We start from the raw sequence: 14,585 nt of genomic DNA on the forward strand, positions 1-14,585 counted from the left end.
GTTGCTGGGATATGTAAAGAGTGTAGTAGTGCAGGAAAGTGATGCAATAGAGGCAGTGATGTCATTGATTTATATACCGTGATTATTATACACTTGTTATAGCTGTTAGATCCCTAGATCCAAATGTTTAAAACCCTCAGTCTGAAGAAACATGAAATATATGTTTTAATTAGATAGGTTTTAAGTTCATTTAACTTAAAGAGTACATTATAGCTCTTTGTACACAATTTATGAATTTCTTTGCACAAAATCACTCACATAAAGAGATCTCCCTCGTCTGCTGATTTGCCATAGACAGTAGGTACAGATCCCTCCCTCAGATGAAGTCTGTTGGCTAAACCTGCTATGTACTATCCAACGTTGTCAACCAAAGTGACGTTTCTTCAACTGATCTAGTGGGTGGGGCTCTGGTGAGGGTTAAAATGTGAGGGGTGGTGCCATTGTGGTTCTATGGGCATTTTCTTATTGTGACGTCAAAATAAGGGAGCCATCAAAACCGCTTCTAGAAGCAGATGAGTGTTTATAGAGGCAGTCGAGACCCAAGCGCAAATACAAAAGAGTGCAAAAAGTGAGTTTTGCATAATATGTCTCCTTTAAGTTCTGTTTACACTACAACCCCTTAAATCCTCAAAATCTGGTATTAGTATTCAGCAAAAAACAAAACTTAAATTGTTACCCTTATTGTGATTTTCTAGTCAGCTGAACAAAAATATTGAATTGCACCCTAAAATATACCAAACTAATTGGCTCAACTAACATTGTTAAATTTCTTGTTCAAAGTTGTTCAAGCTAAATCATTTGTATTGACAAAATGTAATTTTTTTAGTTGAACCCTACGCTGAAAGAAAATGTATTAGCTCAGTTTAACTCATAATTTTGCTTTGACTCAGTTAATTTGTAAATATAGAGAATTTTAAGTTTATTCAACTTAACTGAGTCAAAGCTAAATGATAACTTGAAACAGTTTATTTAACTTAGCTGAGTTGTGTTCACACTAATTGTTTATTTAGCTAAACTGTTTTTCTTTCAAGTATGGTGGATTTAAAAAATGTACTTTAATATTTTTAAAAACTATAAATTTTGACAGCACAACACTGTAGCACCCGACCAACATATTGTGAGCACTAGGAACACAGAACAAATGTGATTTTCTTTTACAGCCTACAAACACAAAAGCCTGGCAATAAACACGTATAGTATATGTGGCAATGCCTAGGATAAGGTAGCTTTGGGCAACAGACAACGCAAAGATGGTAAGTAAGGAAGAGGCCACACCCTCTTCCTTATAATGGGCCATGAAAAAGTTAAGAAATCAAGCAAGGCAACTTGCTGCACTAGATTTATTTGTTCTGAGGCCAAACTTTTACAAAAAAAACAAAGTTGTGCCAACTAGAAATGTTTAGTTCAGATAATTTATTTTTCATATGTATAAAAACTTTATAAAAAAAAGTCTCACGTACCTAAAAAATCACTTTGTGTTGTTAGTTATCCTTATTTCAGTTCTACAGAATGTGTTTTGTAAGTTCTACTTATCATTCTTAAAGATGAACTAGAACAACGAACTTGTGTCAATCATATGTTTTACACAAACCAAACTCACAAATACAACAGTATACAACTTCCTTTTGCACCCTTTAACACTCAGACCAAGCATTTATTATAAAAAACTACAATCCCAAAACTCAAGAGAAGGCAGTCTATGAAGAATGATTACACACTGATGGTGAGTGAGAGATGAGAGGACACGCCCAATATGCAAACAGCAGGTGGAAGCCCCTGCATAATTGTGCACTTGACCACAATTAAGAGTAAAATTGAGCATGTGCACTGAAAAAAAAAACAATTCTGAGCGTTAGTAAATGTAATGTAATTAAATCTGTGATATTAACAAAAAATATATATATTTCTACCTTTACATGAATATATCTATTTTTTAATTACTCCACATTCGTTCAAAATACAAGACATTGTGTATTTTTTCCTTAATATAATTTATTTATGTAATCCCAACAAATCTTTTTAGGTACACCTGCACAACAAACTAAAATCCTGTTATATTTACTAGGGTTTTTGTCACTACCTGTGTCAATGCTCTTTCTACAGTGTTGGTTCATGCAGCTTTCCTATAGGCTCCTGGCACCATATATTTAAATATTGGGTGTGGCCTCTCCCCTTACCATCTTTGTGTTGTCTGTTGCCCAAAGCTACCTTATCCTGGGCGTGTAGTAATTATAATATACATGTTGATTAGTAGGTTTCAGTGTTTGTAGGCAGTAAGAGCACATTAACTTTATTCTGTGTTTCTAGTGATCACAGTATGCTGGCTTTGAGCAACAGAGTTCACTGTTTACTGAGTTTACACCTGTATTGCTCCATTATTATACTGTCAGTATTGGCAGTTAATAATAATACAGTAAGTATGTGGAGAATACCCATGGTTAACTTAAAATGATATGTTATGTGAATATTTTTAAAGTTTAATTAATTTGAAAGTGTGTGTTAAAATAAAGATGAATTGTTAGTTTATTTGACTAAACAGATCAAATTAAACACTTAAGTTGAGTTAACTCAGCTTTTTAAGTCAGCAGTGTACAAGAGAAAATTAAGTTGACAATACTTAAATTTCCCATGTAGTGTCAATGGACTCTTTTAAGTTGACACTACCTGAAAAAGTATGTTAGCACTACTGGAGAAAATTAAGTAGTAAATACAATGACTTCTCTTATTAATTCTTGATCTACCTAATTATCTGATGCAAAATGTTGACATGATTTTTTAGATCAAGCACACAATTTTTTTCAGTGTACAGTAGTGCAGAGTAGTTCTCAACTACAGTTCAACTACAGTTTGTGCATTTTGCCAACACCGATTAATTAGTTTAACCAACTAGTTTGCTAATGTTTCCAGTGTAATTCAATATTTCTTGTTCAGCTGACTTAAAAATCACATTAAGGAGAACAATTAAGTTTTGTTTTTTTACAGCATGGTTATTTTGAATTCAAATGACTTAAAATAAGGTGAAACTTCTATGTACGACTAAATAAGATCATCTTACAATGCTTAGTAGGACAAAAATGCTTATCAGAGAAAAATGAAGAATTATTGGCCTCAAACTAGATTATTTTTACTTGCTAAGATTTAGTTTTTCGGCAGTGTTAAAGTTTACAGTTGATCAGCTGAGTGTGTGCATGCATCAAGACCTGCCTGTGTGACTAAACATACTTGTAAAAAAAAACCCTAATTAAATCCAGTTTAACTAATCTTCCATTGTTCTCCCTTTCTTACAGTGTCATGGTACTATAGGGCTGATGATGCATGAGAGGAATCTGGCCCACTGACTTCTCTATCCCCCACTGAGCACATCCCTTCATACCACCCACAAAAAAAGAAGGATCATGAGTTACAGTAAACCTTCAAACAGGCCTTGCCAACCTCTAGACAGAAAAGTAAAAGAAAAACTGATCCATTGTGTGCAGACTTTATACCGCTGTGGGCGATATGAGTGTGCTCATTACATCAACCAAGGAGGTCTATTACCCAAGTTCACACTGAGCTTCATTAAGAACTGCTAACCTTTTAAGCTCCTCCTCCAGCTAGAAAACATTAACCACAGACCTCCACCGGCTTGTGGAAAGAAGTGTGAAGGTCAGCAAACTACCAGACATCTCCTGCTGAGGGGAAAGTCATCGTCTTATATGAGAGATTGGGCCCAGTTGTACTGGGAAAAAGTCCAGTCTTATAAATCTCGTCCAAGTACACTAACTTGCTGTACGTCTTGAGACTTGAGTGATGAATTGCCAGGAAGGTGCCTTCTTGCGAGTCAGGTCAAGAAGCGTTGACTTGTTACGTAATGAGATATCCTCAAAATCATGTATTTTCTGTTTTTATAATGGCACCTTTGGGGGATTTGGGGATTCTCTGGTCTCTTGTCGGAAATGCTTCCCAAGGTCCTATTCCACATGGGATCGTTTCTTCTCCTTTGCAGGCGATATGAATCTGCCTCATGCCTCACTAACGAGTCTACCACCACAGGGCTATATATCATTCCGTTCCCCACGATGCTCTAGATGGAAATGAGCTGAGTCAGGCGATATTTGGGCCAGCTGAATGTTTGTTTCTGTCTCAGGCTGAAAAATTACTTTATTTTATCGGTATATAAGTATATTCCCCTATCACAAGTGATGCCACAACACCAGAAGTTTGAAGACTAGCGCATGCCTCCTTCGACACATGTGAAGTCAGGCTCCACCTCTTCTTGAACTGCTGCTGATGCAGCACTGCTAAGTAGCATCACAGCGCGCCTGGAAAAAAGATCAGTTTTGATACATCAGCTCACAGACGCAGCCTTGTGCTGATCGACATCACCCTTTGGTATGATGAGGGGAGAGAGAGCAAAGCCAATTGTGCTTTCTCTCAGGGCTCCAGCAACTGATGGCAAGCTGCATGACCTGGATTTAAACCAGCGATCTCTCAATCATCGCTTTAGACAATTAGGTGCTCTCTAAAAATTGTAAATTAAAAATCCATTTTTAATCAAGCTCTAAATCAGAAAATACATACAGATTTAGTTTTAAAAAGATTAGATAATGATTAGAATACTTGTTTATTTTGCTCTTTAGATGTCAGGTAATCTGTACATTTAAGCTGCCTGTCTGAGTTTGGAACCAAAAACAACAATGGGCTGCACAGTAGATGGTAATGATCGTAACCAGCGGCATCTGTCTAAAACTGTCCATGCATCAGACTCAGCAAATCTGACAGAATTCATCCACATCCACATTCGATGCAGAACCCCTGCATATCCTGCAGGTCACTGCTGTGTTCTTTAACTTCCATAGGACATGGCAACATTCTAAAAAGTGATTTTGTGTTTTAGTCAGAAGAACTCATTTTATCAAGTTGAGTGAACTTACCGCTCAGCACAACTCAATAAAATGAATTCAGAGAACTTCAACCTGTTTGTTGAGCCAATGAAAAAAATGTGATTTCAACCAACGTTTAGTAAACTACTTGTGTCAATGCTCTTTCTACAGTGTTGGTTCATACAGCTTTCCCATAAGGCTCCTGGCACCATATATTTGCATATTCGGTTTGGCCTCTCCTTTCCATCTTTTTGTTGCCTATTGCCCAAAGCTACCTTATCCTAGGCATGGTCTACTTTTATATATGTGTTGTTTATGAGAGCTTAGTGTATAGGCTGTAAGAGTAAGTTACCCTTGTTCTGTGTTCCTAGTGATCGCAGCATGTTGATCTGAAGCAGTAGTTCTTTCTTGTGCTGCTGCAGTGTCATGCTGGCAGTATTGGTAGTTCCATAAATATATGTGAGATATGTTGAGGATATATATATATATATATTTATATTTAATTCTGTTAACTTGAATAAGCTTAAAATGTTACATATTTGCAAATTTAAATGATAACTTTGCTGAGTTAAGTTAAATGAACTTAAAATTGTATATATATTTACAACCTAACTGATAATGACTGAATTAAGTTGTGCCAGTTAATTTATTTTATTCAGTGAAACGTTATATAATAGTACACTGATTTTTTTTTTTCATTGGCTCGACTCAGTCAACTCATCATTTTGCTTTGAGTTAGTTAAGGTGCAGATATATATACAATTTTAAGTTCATTCAACTTAACTCGGTAAAGTTATCATTTCGATTTGACTCAGTTAAGTTGTAAACTCAAACTATTTTAAATTAAGATAGATGATAACTTGAATCAACTAAGTTTATTCAACTTAACCGAGTTTTGTTCATGCAGAGGTTTAAGTAAGAATTTAGATTATAACATATATATATAATATAGAACTCCGTAGCTCCAAGCCATCATACTGACTCATCTGACTTGTTCTAACAGCCTACAACACTGAGACCTGGCAATCAACACATATAACAACAGATGCTTTGGGCAACAGAAAACACAAAGATGGTAAGTAATGGAGCTGCCACATGCAATATGCAAATATATGGTGACAGGAGCCTATAGGAAAGCTGTATCAACCAACAGTTTAGAAAGTATGGCTGAAATCACATTTTTTCATTGGCTCAATAAGCATTTTTAAGTTTTCAGGTTGCAGTTTTCTGAACTCATTTTGTTAAGGATTACTGGCTGGTAAGTTCTCTCAACTTGATAATATTAGTTATTCTGTCTAAAAACCAAAATCACTTTTTAGAGTGTAGTAGGCTTAGTATTAGTAGTACTACTGTCCTATGACCTATGATTTGTCACTGTATTTACTGTAATATACTGGATGCACTGGATACACTAGTTGTTTGGAAATTACCCAGAAGTAGTTAACATGAAATTGTCCAGTTCAGAGCTGAACAGGCTGCAGAGAGGCTTTTGTTCACCACATTTCTAATCACTGAGAGATGTGCATGGCTTGGCCTGGCTTCTATCCCTCGTTTTCTTGTCTTCCATAGCAGGCGGCTCCACAGGAGAGCAGGGAATCAGTGGGCTGCAGCCTGAAGGCCTGGAGACCACTCCTGCTCTCAATTCCCTGGTGATGGGGGAATGCAGAGGTGGAGCCAGGGTGGGTCTAGTAGGAGAAAGTTCTGCTTCTGCACATCTGCAAAAACTTCACCAGAGGATCGCATGGGAACTGAAGTGCCCCATTAAACCCAGAGTCTGAGATATGGGTGTGTGTTGGTTTTGGATCCAGAGAGCTCAAAAGCCTGACTTAAAAGAAAATGGAATTAAAGCCAATTTTTAAGTTTTCTGAAAAAAAAAAAAAAGATTTAAAATAGATTTCTGGATTACCAATTATTACATTTTACTGTTGTTACACTGAAAAAGTGAGTAACTGGCTTAAATTAAATAGATCAAGTCATCATTTTTGCTTTGATTTAATTTGTAAACATGTACAATTTGAAGTTCATTCAACTGAGTTTTGTTCATACAACAATAGTCTAATTAACTCATATATATATATATATATATATATATATATATATATATATATATATATATATATACACCAATACTGACAGCATAACTTTATAGCTCTAAAGCAACTTATTCCAACAACTACAAACTCAGAACTAAGACAACTTACTCTTACAGCCAACAACACTGTGGCCTAATAAACAAAGCACATACATTAAGCTACAGTATGCCTAAGATAAGGTAGCTTTGGGCAACAGACAACAACAAGATGGTAAGTAAGGGAGAGGCCACATCCAATATGCAAATATATGGTGCCAGGAGCCTTATGGGAAAGCTGTGGAAAGAGCATTGACACGTGTAGGAACTAAAAGTTGGTTTAAATCACATTTTTTGTTGGTTAAAATCGCTTTTTAGAGCACACAGGCCTTTCACAACTGAAAATTTGACCACAAAATTGATAATTTTCCAGCTCGAACATAAAAAAAAAATTGTATGCTGTAGATGCTTACAGGGACTGCTTTAGTAATTGTTTTAAATTAACATATGTATCTGTATGTTTCTAGAGAAGCCTGTTCAAGTCTGCTAACTGCCCAGATTACACTGTCACCGCAACTTAAAATCATTAAGCAACTAATTTCCTGGCCTTTTTTAAGTTAGTACAACTTTATGGCTCAAATCTTAAATGTTCACTGGTTCAACTTAAATCGGTCAAGTCATCATTTTGCTTTGACTCAGTTAAGTTGTAAACATAGAATATTTTAAGTTTATTTTTTGTCACAACAATAGATTTATTAGCTCAATCGTTTTTTTTTTCAAGTACAGTGGGCTTAAATAATTTAGTTTATTTAATATGTGTAAGTATTCTCAGCACTTTTTTTATAAAACTACCAACACTGACAGCATAATTTTGTGGCATCACAGGAGAAAACTCTGTAAAGAATGAACTCTGTAGCTCCAAGACAGCACACTATGATCACTAGGTACACAGAACAAAGTTAAATTGCTCTTACAACCTACAAACTCTGAGGCCTGGCAATAAACACATACTTTATACAAACACCTGCTTAGAACAAGGTAGCTTTGGGCGACAGACAACACAAAGATGGTAAGTAAGGGAGAGGCCACACCCAATATTCAAATATATGGTGCCAGGAGCCTATAGGAAAGCTGTATGAACCAACATAGAATTTACACATTTTCTAGCTCGAACATTAAAAAAAAACATTGTATGCTGTAGATGGTTGCAGGGACTGCTTTAGTAACTGTTTTAAATTAGCATATGTATCTGTATGTTTCTAGAGAAACCTGTTCAAGTCCTGGATTGCAGGATTCGTGACGGTTTTCTGATTTTCGGGCTCTTACAGCCAAACTGAATCATGCAATTCCAGGACCATAACTGCCTACACTAACGGCCTAGTCTGTTCTTGTTGTAGTTTCCATAAATTGAGTGTGTAAATGTGCTCCATTATGGAAAAATGTATTTAGCTTGTAGAGATAGTTGAGTCAATGAAATTGAAAAACCAAACTTGTGTAAAATTCCAGTCCTAGGCCATTTTGCCTAGAAAATTTGCATACATCCAGCCCATTCTTAAAATATTTTTGAGGTTAAACACAATGGCTGTTTTAGTATAATATCAATGCAAGGCTAAAGGCTAATGCCAGTTAATGGCTCAGCCAGGGAAAGTGGAGCTAATTTGTCGCAGAAGCTGCTAAAATGCTAAAAGCTACAACTAATTTGACTAGAAAGGATAGAAGGACCAAATGAGTTGGTAACTGCACATCTTGCTGAGTGGAGTCAGAGAAAAAACTTACAAAAAATAATTTTATTTTTATAGCACTAAGCTAGGCTAGGCTAGACTAGGCTAGGCTACTCTGGACTAGGCAAGGCATAGGCAGCTTCTGTGGGTAATCAGCAGTGTTGGGAAGGTTACTTTTAAAATGTAATCCCTTACAGATTACTGATTACATCACTCAAAATGTAATTTGTAACGTAATCAGTTACATTACTTCAAGTGAGTAACGTAATCTGATTACTTTGGATTACTTTAAATATTGTCATTTTTTAAGCCTGAATGAATGTAACAAATAGATAAACAAATAAAACAGCCTTTTCAATCACTCTATAAAAATACTAATGAAACCATTTCATCAAACAATTTTATAAAACACTTCTATAAATTGATGATAAAACCATTTAAAACCAAACAATGTAACAACAACTGTGAGCTATCTACTTGCAGGTTTGCCTCCAGTGTTAATTTTGACAACAAATTGTGATTTAGTCTTAGTCATAGTCTTGTGACGAAAATAGTATTTAGTTTTAGTCACAATTCAGTAATTTAGTCAACTTAGTTTTAGTCGACTTAATGTCATAAGAATATAGTCGACTAAAATTACAGTAAATTTAGTCGACTAAAATGTAAAGGGTGTAAATGTAAATGCTTGTTCATCAGTTCCCTTGAATTATTAACTATACACTTATACGAAATGAAATGTTTAATAACCACTTGAGTAATATTGTTAATTACTCAATATTGTTAATGTTTGAAAATATATTTATATATGATTTAATGTATATTATTATTATTATTATTACTATTATTATTGTAGGTGTGTGACTATACATATTTTACATTTAAAATTTTGCTCTAGAAATCAGGTCATAAAACATCTGAATAGTTTAATTATAGTTTGAACAGAGCTGTAGATGCAAAAACTTTTAAAGGATCTAGTTTTATCTCCAGCACTAACCCAGCACACCTACTGGAGCTACAGTCTATAAATGAACACACATTCACACACTGTCCTGTAGAGATGCTCTCAGGATGTACTGAGAGACTTCATGAGTTAAAGTGAGAAACTTATGAGAAAGTGCTGTAAGGAACTTTACACGGACTTTTGGGTTCATAGATTGACTTATTTTATTGTTTTATTTTGGATATATTATTGAGTTTCTTTCTGACCTGTTCCTGCTTTAACACTAGCTATATCTTTCCCACTGTGAGACTAAACAGATGATCGGATCTTAATGAGTTAGGGTTCTGTATCAGTTCTGTGTTTTAGTGCACTGCTGAGTTAAACACATCAGCTCATGAAATAACATCAGTATTAAAACGCTGATCTCTGCATGGAGATCTGTGTGACTCTGGTCTGCAGAAGCTGAAAGATTAGTGGTGTTTTTACCGGTAATGGAGTCGCTCCACGCGGTTTACACGTTATCTTGTTTTTCGCGACGTCAAAAGAGAAATATATCGGCCCTCTCTCTCTCTCTCCCTGCTGAACACTGTGGAGTTAACTTCCAGTCGAGCTCCGTAACGACAGTTTAATTCCGCGCGGCGCTGCTGCAGGAGAGGCGGGTACTCCACCTTCGCTAAAGTAGCAGTGATTGGATCTCTTCCTAACTGGTCCCTACCTTTCACAGACCTAAATCAGTTCTGATTGGATTTCGTCCCTGCCAAACATTTTCGTCTCGTTTTTATTCGTTGACCAAAATGTCAGTTAATTTCGTCTCGTTGTGTGAGCGTGGAGCCGCTGTGAGCCGCTGCCCCTCCTCCCTGTGTGTGTGTGCAGCGAGACGGGAGGAGGGGCAGAGAGTTCCCTGTCATATCAGAGCGATTCACCGCAAAATGTTATTTGCGTTTTGTTAGTGTTGGATTGGAAGAGCAAAAATAGGAAAGTACCGCAATGTAACCCTTTTATTTTAGCAGAGTAACTGTAATCTGATTACCACTTACTGAAGCAGTAACTGTAACGGATTACAGTTACTTATAATTTGTAATCTGATTACGTAACGCCGTTACATGTAATCCGTTACTTCCCAACACTGGTAATCAGGGGTTCGCCCAACATTCTGGTCTTATCTAGGGGTGTGTTCACCTCAGCACTATTTACACAGGTTAAAACAAACATCAACTGTACGGACAAGGAGGTTTCAGCCTGGTTCCAATCAAATTCTGGAGTTTGTTTGTGATGAAAGTGTAATCCTAACTCGATCTGACCCAACTATCAAATATACTCCTCATGTTTGAGATAAACGGCTGTTCTCAGTTCAACCTGATTTATTACCCAGATTATTACAGCAGCTATGAACTAATGCTATATTTGCTGCTGCTCCATTCTAAGCTGTTTTCACACTTGAACGCAGAATGTGTAGCGCTCACTGCTCACTTCCATACAACTCCATTTATTGCAGTGAATGTGTGGACATCAATTCCACTTATTCCATTGTACCATTGGACCCTACTTTCCTGCTCCTGTGCCAGACAGCTCTGACCAATCAGAGAAGACCACATGCTCACAGGGTTTGTTGGAGCACCTTTTGCTAAACAAAACAACCTAAGATGAAAAAGCTCCAAGTAAATGAACTCTAAGTTAGTGTGTAAACGTGATTGAACAGAATCAAGCTCCTGAGCTGAATCTTCATAACTTTGGCTGAAGAATGAAAAGATCTCAGGAGGTCTGTCAGGGCCTTGTTTATAGGCTTACACTCTGTTCCGCAGTGCGCAATTCAGGGCCTGGAAATAATGAGCTCCGTTCTTCTGGAAGGTTCTGTGCACGTTCACCTCCCTTTGGCCTGGCCTCAGTCCGGCTTGGCTGGCAGAACTATGGCAGAATAAATCTTACCTCCAGGCCTCAAAAAGCTTAGGATTTAAATTGATTAAGCTTCTAATTAAGCCTTATTAATGCTTTGTTTTGCTTCTTTTCTCACCATTACTTTGAGAGGAAATAGAAACAGTCTGCCACCCTTTCTGTACGCACTACCTTGCAAACATGCTCATGTGGGGCTCCCATGAGTGGAACAGGGCAAGATGGGTTCCAGGAGGACATCTGAGGACTCTGAGTGGGGTCATACATGTGGCTTGGATAAAAGGTCTTTAAAAGATCTTTTAGAGTCAGGAAATGTTCTTCAACTTCTTACTTCAAGATTGTATTAATTTCTAAAATGCTTCTTTTGGAAAAAAAATCATAGATTGAAAGTCTCTTTAAACACCCTAGTGGGAATCCATATGATCAATACGGGGGCCAACATGAAGTCCATAGACAAAACCTTATGGGCTGTCCATTCAACAATCTTGCCCTAATGGGTCCTGATCTTACTTCACCGTGTTTGGGTTTGCACACTCAACCTCCTTCTTTCATAGTGAGTGTAAAAGATGATTTGTGCTTAAGAAACCCTCAGCCATACATGAATTAACATAGAAAATTAATGCGAGTCATTTTTGACCCATGTGTGCATTAGAGGGGTAGTGATACAATAAGGTATTTTTTTCAAAATGTAAGAAATGAAAAAATAAAATAAGGATGTACTTATTTACTGATTTATTAAAAACAAGTTAATTGAGGTATACATTAAATACTGAAAGACCCATGTTGCATTAGAGGGGTAGTGATACAAAAAGGGCTTTTATTCAAAAGGTGAGAAAGGAAAAAAAATAAATAGAGATGTACTATGATTAAAAGCAAGTTAATTGAGGAATACCTTGAATACTGAATGATTCAATTAATTTATTGCAAAGATATAGAAAATTTAAACTCAGCCGGGTCACTTTTGACCCATGTTGCGCATCAAAGGGTTAAAATTTATAAAAAATTAATACATTAAAAAAAGACCATTAATTATTATATTTTCTGTTTTTTTCTGATGTATCATCAGATATTAAGTAAGTCAGGTTTAATCATTGGCAGCTTTTTCAGCAGAGCTGCAGACAGTATTTTCTTATTTGAACTCTGTGGTATGTAAAAAAAATATGTGTGGGTTTTAGCCTACAAACCTGCAAACTGCGATTTCTCCAGTATCATTTCCACAATCAGGGTTGCCAGGTGTGGAGAGCAGCACGCAAACAGTGTGCTGCAGGCATGGAAACAGGCACGCTGTCTATTTTTCTGCTGAACAGGTAATCACTGAGCTTCAGTAAGGTTGCTGGGTAATTTACCACCACCACTAGGGTAGTAGAGATGGGCATTGCAGACACCGAAACGTATATATATATATATTCACTGATTAAAACGCGTCGTAGCTTGCGTGTGAGCTTTTCATATGGGGCAGAAAGGTATCCAATATTTGGAAATTGGACTCCTGTAGCCATTTGACACTTTTTTCTTGAATTTATTACTGATTGCTAATAAGAATAAACATAAAAAGACTCTATTATATGCAGTATTTTTTTATCGGTTGTTTTTGCAGTGTTAGATGTCTGAGTAAAGCCAGAAAAGCTTGAGAGCTGTCTTGTCATTTTACTCAGCTATGAAAGGAGCCACTGTGACTGGACACCTTATGCAAGCTTTTAATAAACTCTATTAAAACAGAAGCAGTAATATGAGGACAGGTAGCAATCCTCCGCAATAAGAAGAATCCTGATACCAGCCCTTAAAGAGCTTTCTCAGCTGCGTTTTTCATTCCACCTCTGAATACGAGTCCAGGGACCTGCACGCACTTTCTGGAAATGTGATTCAGGGATGAAAACAATGTTTCCATGGCTCTAACAGCCAATCGGTTTTGCTGGTGATTAAAGCTCTTATGTCATTGTGGTGGAATGTTATTGTGACCAGAACGTATCAGACGGTTTCTAAAAGGAGAGGACATTTCCTTCTGCTAACTCTGCTCTAGATTAAAGCTTCTGGCAGTGGATTGGAATGGAAAGCAGTTACTTAAATGCATGGGCAGGAGATCTGAATGGATAGCCAGAATCCTGGATAATTGCACAGTACTTTAACTCTAACTATTTAATGTTTTGATTAGCTTTTTAAAAGTTAATCTTATTAAAGAAGGCATTCAACCTAATCTAGGCCGACCTAAGCCAACAATCTGCAATCTGAGGTACTTTAGGCTGAAAATGTCCAATATTAGTAATATAAGTATTTCAACAGTAGCCTTTTTGGTCCTTGTCTGTTGATAAAAGCAGCAAAAATTGGTAAAAAACAAAAAAACAAAACAAAAACAAAAACACAAAATTGGTCAAATTGATGAAGATTTGAGTCACAATATTTTACAAGATTAGCATGTTATTGCTGTTTATTAGTTATTTATTTAATTGATTATTTCACTCATTCCCTTTTATTGTTAAGAAATTGTGACTTGTGTTTTGATTTTACTATTACTTGCAGTTTAAACAGAAAAAGAAAGACTAATTGTTTTTATTTTTAAACAAACAAATAAAACATACAAAACTATTACATTGTTTTTTTCTTGATAAATAATTTAAAGAGCACATATTATACTGCTTTTTACACAAGTTAGAATAGGGGGCTATAGACTATACAAAACATGTTCATGAACTTCTTTGCAAAGAAGTAAAGAGATCTCACTACCTCTATTTTTGTCAGTTTCAGTTCCTTTCAGAATGAGCCGTTTAAGGGGTCTGTCACTGTTATGCAAATAAGCCGTGTATTAAGTTAGTGTTAGCTTGTGCTAAATGGAAATACACAAACTCATTATTAAACTCATTATTTGAAAGTACTTACATCTCTCTCATCTGCTGACTTGCCATGGTCAGTAGGTATAGATTCCTCACGAAGACGAAGCACGAAGCAAGGTGTTCGTAAAACCAGCAGACCGAAATGGTAGATCTTCAACTCGTAAGGTCACAATAAGGGAGCCATCCAAATGGTTTATATAAGCATATGATTCCTGACACCAGTCTCTTTTTTTTTTACTTTTTCAATTATTTTGTTCTTGGAATGTTTCTGGTGTT

The sequence above is a fragment of the Astyanax mexicanus genome, chromosome 24 (genome assembly GCF_023375975.1).
Source record: "Astyanax mexicanus isolate ESR-SI-001 chromosome 24, AstMex3_surface, whole genome shotgun sequence".
Lineage (NCBI taxonomy): Eukaryota > Metazoa > Chordata > Actinopteri > Characiformes > Acestrorhamphidae > Astyanax > Astyanax mexicanus.